This window comes from Triticum dicoccoides, chromosome 3A (assembly GCF_002162155.2).
Source record: "Triticum dicoccoides isolate Atlit2015 ecotype Zavitan chromosome 3A, WEW_v2.0, whole genome shotgun sequence".
NCBI classification, from domain to species: domain Eukaryota; kingdom Viridiplantae; phylum Streptophyta; class Magnoliopsida; order Poales; family Poaceae; genus Triticum; species Triticum dicoccoides.
In genome coordinates this window covers 37556185-37564877 of record NC_041384.1, presented here as the reverse complement: position 1 = coordinate 37564877, position 8693 = coordinate 37556185, and positions in this window count along the sequence as shown.

Here is an 8693-nt window from a genome sequence, read left to right as displayed (position 1 = left end):
TGGTCCACGGATTTTCTGGATGCGTTAGGTGCATGCATGACACAATGTATCGCCAGCTAGATAGAGATCCCGGGTCTTCGAAAACTGTGTTCATGGGACATCGAAGGTGGCTTCGCGATGATGACTCATGGAGGAAACGCAAGGATCTGTTGGATGGTGAAACCGAACCCCGAAGATGCCCGTGTACGAGGAGCGGCGAGGAAATAGACGGGTTGTTGAAAAATTGGAAAGATTGCCCACTGCTGAGAAAGAAGCGAAAGGCGCCAGAGCTGGGAAAGAAGCGAAAGGCGCTAGAGCCGCTGCTGAAGGTATGGAAAACAAGGTATGTTTTCTGGGACTTGCCGTACTGGAAGATCCACCGTGTGCCTCACAGCCTTGATGCCATGCATATCACGAAGAACGTGTGCGAGAGTCTACTTGGTACCCTGCTCAGCATGCCAGAGAGGACCAAAGATGGGCTGAAAGCAAGGGTAGACTTGAAACCAATGGGCATCAGGCAGGAGCTTCACGCTAATGATGATGATGATGATGATGATGATGATGATGATGATGATGATGATGATGATGATGATGATGATGATGATGATGATGATGAGGCGAAGCAGGACACAGAAAGTCGTCGCAAAGGCAAAAAGGCCAAGAAGACGGGAAATGACTACCCTCCCGCGTGCTTCACTCTAAGTCAGGAGGAGATCGAGCAGTTTTTCACCTGCCTCGTAGGAGTAAAACTTCCTTACGATTACGCGGGGAAGATAAGCAGATACCTAGACCCAGCGAAGCAGAAGTTCAGCGGGATGAAGTCTCACGACTGTCACGTGCTGATGACGCAGATACTTCCAGTTGCAATCCGTGGGATCATGGACGCGCTCGTCCGTGAAACGCTATTTGGCTTATGCAACTTTTTCGACGTCATCTCTTGGAAGTTGGCTAGCGTGAGGCAACTCAGAAGGCTACAGAAAGAGATCGTGGTGATATTATGCATGCTTAAGATGTACTTCCCGCCCGCATTTTTCATGTCCCTTTGGGAGTTTGAGTACTTGAACTGTGGCTTTATTTGCCCCTTGAAGGCTTTTATTGTTACATTAATAACTTCTATAGTGGCTGCAGCATGTGCTATAAATCCAGATTCTACTTTAGTTCCAGATTTCTATGCATGCCACCTTGTTGTGATTAGTTAGGTTAGTTTAGTTCCAGATGTATGAAATATACTTATTGTTTAGGGTTGATTGCAAACTAGTTCTGGTGCCTCCAGTGGATTAGAGTGTGGAGAGCCAAGAAGCTTTATCTCTTTAAATTCAGTTAATTTCCTTACTGAAATTAGGTTGTTGCCTTGATACAGTATTGTACAGTGGCTCTGCCTCTGGAAATTTTATTTGATTGTGAGATGATTGGATTTTGAAATGTAGGCATATGGTACTGACCTATAGTACTGCTGTTGTATATAAATGGGCTGCTGTAGAACTGTTCTTCATCTTTACAGTGCTATTGTATAGAAATATGCTGAATTCTCTGCTCTGGTTGTTGCAAAAAAATGAGGTCCTGGGAGACGCTGCTGCTGCTTGAGGCCCTTGAGAGGCCCTTCGTGTCATGATGAATTTGCAGGTACCCCGAGAGGCCCTTGAGTTTGCCGGAATGTCGATTAACTTCTGTTCCGGCAAATTCGGGTACTCCATATGTCCTATTTTCAGCAAAGGTCATGCTGAAATTTTCCGTGAATTTTAGCATTACTTTGCTAAAAATCGGACAAAATGGGGTACTTGCGACTAATGCATGGGTCGGGGTATCTTACTACTTAGTTAAGTAGGATCAACTGCCCCGTCATTCTTGCTGCATTAAACCATAGGTGGCAATAGAGCCAAGTGATTAGGCCCAACTTAGAATTCTCCTTAGCATCGATAAACCCTAGATGATAAACCCAACATAGGTGGCAATAGAGCCAAGTGATTAGTGCCAAGTGATTAGGCCTAACCTAGGGTGCCTCAGCATCGATAAACCCTAAATAATGAAAACTTAACTTGGCTTCTATAGGGTGCCTCGGTGTCGATGAGAACCTAAATGATGTACGCTTAGTCTTTTAGGGTGCCTCAGCGTCGACAAACCCTAAATGATAAAAGCTTAGCTTTTAGGATGCCTCGGTGTCGACAAACCCTAAATGATGAGACCATGATCTTGTTCCTTGACAATAACCAACTTTTTGACCAAACTTTTTTCCTATTTAGAGCGAAACATGGCCCACAATGATGAGGCCAGTAGTTCGGGCGGCAAGAAATTCTGGGAGCTGTCCTAGGAGTTGGATGAAGAACCTCACCGCTATGAGGACGCCGCGGAAGACACCAATCCTGACTACATAACCCCTAGTGGCGTCGGGGATGACACCACTGACGATGGCGCCGCGGATGCCACCACTGATGATGGCAGCGCATGCACAAATGGCAGCCAACCGAAGAGGCAACGGAAGGACCGGCGCCCGAACGTGCTCGACACCGTCAGGGAGGAATTTACTGAAGTGAACTCCAACGGAAATCCGACGGCGCCCAAACACGTAGTCAAGGGGTACTCGGTTCAGCTCGGGTGCATTCTCCGGAGCACCGTCTCGATCAACACCGAGAACCTAAGGCATAAGGACCGAGGGAATTTGCACAGCCTCCTCTTCATGAAGCTGCACGAACAATACAAGTTCCCCGCTGAGTTTGCAAACACACGCCTCTCAGGGAATAAAGTGAATGGTGCCGCCCTCACGAGGATGAGCACGGCCCTGTCTACTTGGAAAAGCACGGTGAAGGCAATAATTGAAAAAGGTGATAGTTATGAGAAGATCAAGGCGAAATATCCTTTGATGAGCGAATATGACTACACGGAGTTCAAGATCAATTGCAAGAGCACCTCAACCTCCGAATCAAGTCAGTGGGGGAAAGAAATGCGGTAGTTGAACTTAGGGATCCACCAACTCGGTCCCGGTGGTTATAGAGTTGCAGAGCCTATATGGGACAAGGAGGACGCGGAGGGTGCCGAGCAAGGCCTACCGCCCCGCTTCGAGAAATATCGTGACAAGCAGACCAGGAACTTTCTCAGGGCCCGGTACAAGGAGGACCCGGTAACAAGGGAGCTTACCACGGATCCGAAGACCAAGGCGCTTGAGCTTGTTCTGGTAAGGAATACACCCCCGCGTAATTAGCTCCATATGGTTGCATTCTAATTAATCCCCAATATTTCCAAATGGTTCACGTTCCTTTCGCAGGACAAAGAAAGCAGTAGCGCGGGGTCGTCTCAGAGCTCCCCTTTCGACACCCCTTTGAATAGGGCGTTGAACATAATGAAAAACAAGGATAAGCTCAGTAAGCCCACGTCAGCTGGTCGTGTGGCCGGCAAAGGATTGTGCACAAAATGGTCGTCATACTATACCGCTAGTGGGCGAAAGGAGAAAAAGACCAGCTCGGAAAGCCAGTCGCGCGAGGTTGAAGCACTCAAGGCACAAGTGGCACGGATTCCGGAGCTTGTCCAAGAGCAAGTGGAACAACAACTGGGAACGAAGCTCAACGCCATGGTGCCTACGTTGATTCATGGGCTGACGACGTGGATTGCGGGCGGCCAACAGGGGCATCCCCCGGTTCCCAGCTTCACGGCCAGCAACTCGCACAGCGGGCTGGCGGCGCCATTGGTGTCTCCGGCGGAGGCGGTATTCGTGTCTCCGGCGCCAGCACGGGCATTGGAGCTTAATGCAGCCGGGTGTACGCCGGCCGGCACCTCGCCAGCAAGCGGCCCCTCCGTCAGTAGCACGCTCGCCGTTGGTGGTGCCTCGACATTAGCCGAGCTCGACGGCATCACGGTAACTAAGCCTCTCGGCCGATGACTTCATCTCCTTGCCTTTGACAGGGCATCCCTGATGCCCTACATGTTTTCGCAGGGCGCCGCCGACGTTCCTTGCACTCTCCTGCACTTCGTGGGCGGCGAGTTGGTCGATGTCGCCAAGGGCAGAATCGTTCAACCGGGCAACCCCGTGTTCCACGGTAATCCGATGCCACCCACAGTGTATAGGGTTGAAGTGGTTCGGGTGCTGCCAGGCTGCGACGAGCTGTTACCTCCGATTCGACCCGCTGGGGCCGACGAAGAAGATGAGATGACCCTCAGCACCTGCGTAAGCTGGCCCCTGCTTTGGCCGAAGAGCCAGATTCGTTTGGGGGTGGGGGACACCACCCCACAGACAAGACCACCAGTCGTGCCGGCGCCAAGCCATGGCAAGAACGCCGCAACGCTACCGGACAAGCCGGACAGCCCTATGGCACAAGATCCGGACATGCATATGGCACAGGATCCGGACGACGACGACAACGACGACGGTACATTTACCGACGTCGATAAGTACTTTGCCGAACATGGGTACGGTGACGAGTTCTACGGGCCTCCTTCTCAAGAACCCAACCAAGACGACCACGATCTAGCTGGTACGGCGGAGAAACCCAGTTGCAACAAGCGTCGTCTGGCGTTCAGTTCTCAGGAGACACCTCCAGCTGTTGCCTTCACCGAGCCTCAGATAGCTGAGGTGCCAAATATTATCAGCCCCAACACGCTCAAGAAGGCGGTCTGTGAGCAGAACTCGGTCCCATTACAGCAGATCAAGAAGAAGAGCCGGAAACGGAAGACTAAAAAGGGCGCCGGTGCGAGCCAGCCGGCACCGAGTACGATCCGTGCTCAGGACGGGCCACCTTCACCTAAGGATATCTCGAGGAGGGAGCATGTGGCAGGTAGGGCGATACTACCGACAAATATGCTCAATGCTGCAACCGGTGGTATGCGGAGTCTGCACGACGGTGTTCTTTCTTTGGAGAAGCGGCGTCTCAGAGAGAATGATGTGGCATACCCGGTTTTCGTGGCCAAGGTGCCAGAGGGCAAGGGCTTTGTGGATGGCGACATCGGGGGTACGATCGTCTTGCGGTTTGATGACATCTTTGCTATGTTTAACCTTCATCCGCTGCACTACACCTTCGTTCAGCTATCTTCGCTGAGTATGGAGATGTGGATCATTAGAGACAAGACCCCGGACATCGTGATAGTCGACCTGTTCTACAGGCGTGCCAAGCTCTTGAACAGCGCTGGGGACCGCCAAGTCGCGAGTTCACACCTCGAAGGCGTCATTCTGGCAAACCCAGATAAGGATAACTTCCTTGTGGCTTACTTTCCCGAGTAAGTCATCCCTTAACCTCGACGTAACATATGATTTCTTAGATTTTGATCGTTCATTTTTTTCTAACATTCCGTATTCTGTGCAGTGACACACATTGCACACTCATCCTCTTAAGCCCGAAATATTCCATGGCCACGTATTTCGACCCGAACCGTGACTCCAAGATAGACTACACAAATATCAAGAAAGTTCTTGATGATGTTCTCCCCGGCTACGCCAAATCTAGAGGCACCTTCACCAGGGCAGTTCTTAAGTACGGCAAGCACGTGTTCGCCCACAATACGACGTTCTGCTTCGTCAAGCAGCCGCCTGGCGGTCCGAAGGATGCCTACTACGCCCTCCATCACATGCGGGTGATCGTAAGGGACATTCATCACCTTCTGCTACCAGATAATCTCAAAGATTGGGCCGCGAGCTTGTCGGCAATCCAGGACGCGGACATCAGACAAGAATTCTTTCTCATCCAGTCGGAGTTTGCGGACATCATCCATCAAGATGTCCTTCATACCTCGGGGCAGTTCTTCCTCAGATATCAACCATCCAATAGTGAGATAGACACAACGCTAAAAATTCAGACTGACAACACCCGCGATTTGATGACCATCACGATAGACGGCGGCTTCATCCACGCTCCTGTCCCATGAGTCAAGTCGAAAGTAGTGATGTGTACTTCTGAAACATTGAATGGCTCATGTTGTAATTAAACTTTAATGAATTGTATGTCTCTTTGGTTTGGACAGTCGTTCAACTTAGATGTAATCGATGCTATTTATTAGTAGGACCATGAATCATGCTATTAATGTCTTGTTTTTCTCTTCCGATCCTTTTGTTGCATACTAATATATTGCTTATGTATGTAGTGTTTGTTGTTTGTCTTGTGCATAGAGATGTCGTCGTATGTCGTGTACAAGGGTAAGGTTCCCGGAGTCTACGACGACTGGGAGGAGTGTCGGAGACAGGTTCACCGTTTCAGCGGTAACAGTTACAAAGGGTACACCACTAGGGCGGAGGCGGAATATAGATACGCCCGCTATCTAGCGGGAGAGAGGAGGGAGCGTTGGAGGAACTGGATGAAGACCAGTTTCATCGCGATGATGCTCATCGTGATGACCGCAGCTCTCTTCTATGTGATGGTAGTTTAGATGATCGATATCGACTTGTAATGTGAAGACAAACTCGATACTCATGGTCTCGAGACTTGTAATGTTTAATCTTTGTTCGGTCTTTTGAATTCGGAGACTAATATGATGAATTGTATTCGGAGACTACTCTTCTATTGTATTCGATGAATCTGCTGTTGTTGTGTGCTGCTGTCTATATTCTGTCAAATAATATATTTTGTAATGAGTGCAAAAATCGGAAAAGTAAAAAAAAAACCCTAATATTCATACTAATGGCGCATCACTACAGACTGCGCCATTAGTATGCCAAAGTATACTAATGGCGTATCACCCAACAGTGCGCCATTAGTATGCCAAAGCACATGGTTAAATATGGCCCCCTGGAAGGCATACTAATGGCGCATGGTGTTCTATACTAATGGCGCACTGCATGGTGCGCCATTAGTATACCAGATACTAATGGCGCACCGGTGGTGCGCCATTAGTAAGAAATACTAGTGGCGTGATACTAATGGCGCACCAGTAGGGCGCCATTAGTAGGCAAAACTGGTGCGCCATTAGTAGCCCTTTTCCTAGTAGTGTAGGCATATAGTGCTCAAGTAGTGAATCCACCTGGATCCCAAGGTATATCAAAGCCGATTCTAAGTAACAATGATTTGTAATTTAGTAGTGAGCACAAAGTAACATATATCATGCAATGACGAAGTCTAACTCTCTTCCTATGCATCGGCATGTCATAAAAGAACAATTCATGCACACAAAGTAAAGGCCAATGCATAGTATAAACATTTTCTTGCAATTTTATCATGTGGGAAGCATAGAGAGGTGGAGATATAGTTCCTGTCTCATAATAATTGCAAGTAGGAGCAGCAAGCACATGCATATTATATTCATCAAAATCATCATGTGCAACGGTAAAAGGCAACCCATCAATATAATCCTTAATAAGTGCAAACTTCTCTGATATAGTGTAGTCGGGAGAATTCAAAAAGATAATAGGACTATCATGCGTGGGTGCAATAGCAACAATTTCATGTTTAATATAAGGAACTAAAGCAAGTTCATCTCCATAAACATAATTCATATTGGCATCTTGGCCACAAGCATAGCAAGCATAATCAAAAAGGGATATTTCAAAAGAATCGACGGGATCATAGCAATTATCATAATATTCATCCTTTGGTAAGCATGAAGGGGAATTAAACAATATATGAGTTGAAGAGTTACTCTCATTAGAAGGTGGGCACGGGTGATCAATCCGCTCTTCCTCCTTTTGTTCTTCGCTCTCCTCCTCATCTTTTTCATCCAATGAGCTCACAGTTTCATCAACTTCTTCTTCCATAGATTCCTGCAAAATATTAGTCTCTTCTTGGACAGCGGAGACTTTCTCAATAAGCGCATTAATTTCGTAATTGTATTCATAATTGTCATAACAATATTTCAGGATAGCTAAATTTTTAGGTCTATAAACCGAATCATCAAAATCTACAAACTCTTTAAACATAGATTCAATTTCATGAGCACCCATAAAAGCAACAAATTCTTCTATTTGTTCCACATCATAGCAATCATATATACCATTAGCATAAGAAGCTAAGGTTCTATTATCATTAAATTTGCATTAAAAGGGAAGGTGTGGAGCCTTCATCCTAGAGCAACAAGTATAATCATATCTCAAGCATAGTTGCCTAGCATACCACTTCAATATATGAATTTGATCCCATAATAGTTTCCCTTTTTATGTCAAGCGGTAATCCCTAAAGTATTCACGTTGATCCAACGTTACTCCCATTACATAATTGAATGGGGTTTTCTCAGTATTATTAAAGTAGTACATAATATTTTTCACATAACCAACATCGAGGGTTCTAGGAGGTTCCCCATCTCCGTGAGTAGCAAGTACACCTATTTTTTTTTGGTATTTCGTGTTCCATATCCATAACTAAAGATAGAAAACAACTAAGAACAGCAAAAAAAATTACTTATTGATAAAGCAAACAAGCACACACGAGAATATTCACCCCACGCTATTGCTCCCCGGCAACGGCGCCAGAAAAAGGTCTTGATAACCCACAAGTACAGGGGATCGCAACAGTTTTCGATAAGTAAGAGTATCGAACCCAACGAGGAGCTAAAGGTAGAACAAATATTCCCTCAAGTTCTATCAACCACCGATACAATTCTACGCACGCTTGACGTTCACTAGTAGAAAAAGGATCAAACGTGAAGCACATTAGTGCCGGTTTGAATTTGAGCCGGCACTAATGGTACCACTAGGTGCCGGTTCGAACGGCTATGCATTAATGTCGGTACTAAAGGGGTGATGGCAGGCTGGCGCCAGGCCGGGGCCCCACGATCACCTTTAGTACCGGTTCGTGTCACAAACCGGT